Source organism: Palaemon carinicauda, chromosome 19 (genome assembly GCF_036898095.1).
Source record: "Palaemon carinicauda isolate YSFRI2023 chromosome 19, ASM3689809v2, whole genome shotgun sequence".
NCBI lineage: Eukaryota > Metazoa > Arthropoda > Malacostraca > Decapoda > Palaemonidae > Palaemon > Palaemon carinicauda.
Window position 1 is genome coordinate 103,970,921 of NC_090743.1, and position 1,761 is coordinate 103,972,681.

General features: G+C 34.4%; 1 non-coding gene across 1 annotated transcript; it reads left to right on the forward strand.

Moving 5' to 3' along the window:
• Positions 1 to 1,449: 1,449 nt before the first annotated feature.
• Positions 1,450 to 1,521, forward strand: TRNAA-UGC (transfer RNA alanine (anticodon UGC)). The gene has a single exon. It is a non-coding gene; the product is annotated as a tRNA-Ala (tRNA).
• Positions 1,522 to 1,761: the final 240 nt, after the last annotated feature.

The following is a 1,761-nucleotide window of genomic DNA, read 5'->3' on the forward strand; positions in this document are numbered from 1 at the left end:
AGGTTTGAAATTTCTCTTTTCAGACCAAAATGCTTTCTATTGTAATTTTTAAGAAATTATTTCATACCTCACACACCCATAAAGCAAGACTACAATAAAAACAGATGTGTCCCAAATTATATATTCAGTTCAGACAACACCTTTGCACAAGAAAGAGATTCATAAGTAATTGTTTTGGTTCATTTGATACTCACATGTGACGTTTCAGTCTATTTCACCTATTTCTTACAACTGAAAAGTATATTACAATATATACTGGAGACATTTATGCACATGGATGCTTATATATTTTTGCGTGTAGACTTAATCTTATCTATACACTTTATATAAAATTTTCTTAGACTCTTGAAAAATGAAAAAAAAAAATAATCTTCTGTCAGCCAAAATTAACATTATTGATCAAATCTAACGTTAAAAGGTAATTTATATGGATATTTAATTTTGTGCATGTTCCTCAAATAGTTGGCGTACTGCATATTGATTTACTTGAGGGAAAAAAGCTGTTCTTGTTATGTCTCCAAGTGTGTGTAAAAGTTTCATAACTTACACTATAAGCCTTATAGTACAAAGCGTCAGAGCGAGAGTTCCTTATCCCATTCTAATTTTTTTATCTTTTCCATCATCTAAATCCTCATATTTGGTGTAATTCACTTCCAAATAATCATATCTATTATCAACACAATCTAACCGTAGTTATCACTATTGCTGCTCAAACTAAAATAACATTCCCCTTTACGTTGAATGAATACAGTAATTTTACTGTATTTTAACCCGAAAGGTCTATTTTTGCTCACAGATCATTGGTCTTGAGATGGCCACATCAAATTAGACTTTAGTTTTATGTGAGAGAGAGAGAGAGAGAGAGAGAGAGAGAGAGAGAGAGAGAGAGAGAGGCATTGCACATTTTTGTTTCCAGATTTTTATGAGCTGAAGGTGATAAAGTTCTGGATTTATTTTTCCATGTTTTCCTGCCTCTTATGGAAGAGGTAATTTCCCACATTCTTTAAGAGAAAGTATCACTAATGCTTTGCATAGCTATCATGAAATATGAAGTCCCACTTAATTAAAAGAAAAATCTCCTTCTGCGTTACTTGAATTGATACATGAGCACTTTATACGTATGGGTGCATATATACATGTCTGCGATTGTTTACATCCGTTTAAACTTAAATAAATTACAAGTTTGGTGCTTTTATTCAAGGTCCTTTAAAATGTGGGTCCTTGGATGTATCTGCAGATCATCGCTATTCACAATTCGATACTGCTCTTGTTTAAATTGAGAAAAAAAATTAATGACATATCACTGTCTTGCACCATTACAGTGATTTTTTGATAAACAACATTACCAACATTTCAGTGCTTTGAAAATGAACATATCGCTCTAAAACACCACGTAAAAATGACAAATTGTCACCTGTCCAAACCATTTACTTCCTATTGATGTATCAAGGGGGTGTAGCTCAGTGGTAGAGCGTTCGCTTTGCATGTGAAAGGCCCCGGGTTCGATCCCCGGCACCTCCAGAGCCACCGACTGTTGGGGATGTAGCTCAGATGGTAGAGCGCTCGCTTAGCATGTGAGAGGTACGGGGATCGATGCCCCGCATCTCCACGGGTGGTCGCATTTTTTATTTCTTATTTATAATTTTTTTTTCCAGCTTATTTCCTACTATGAACTTATTTTTTTCAGTATAAGATAAAAATGGCTATTTTATTACGATCGATTATTTTTCGAGAGAGAGAGAGAGAGAGAGAGAGAGAGAG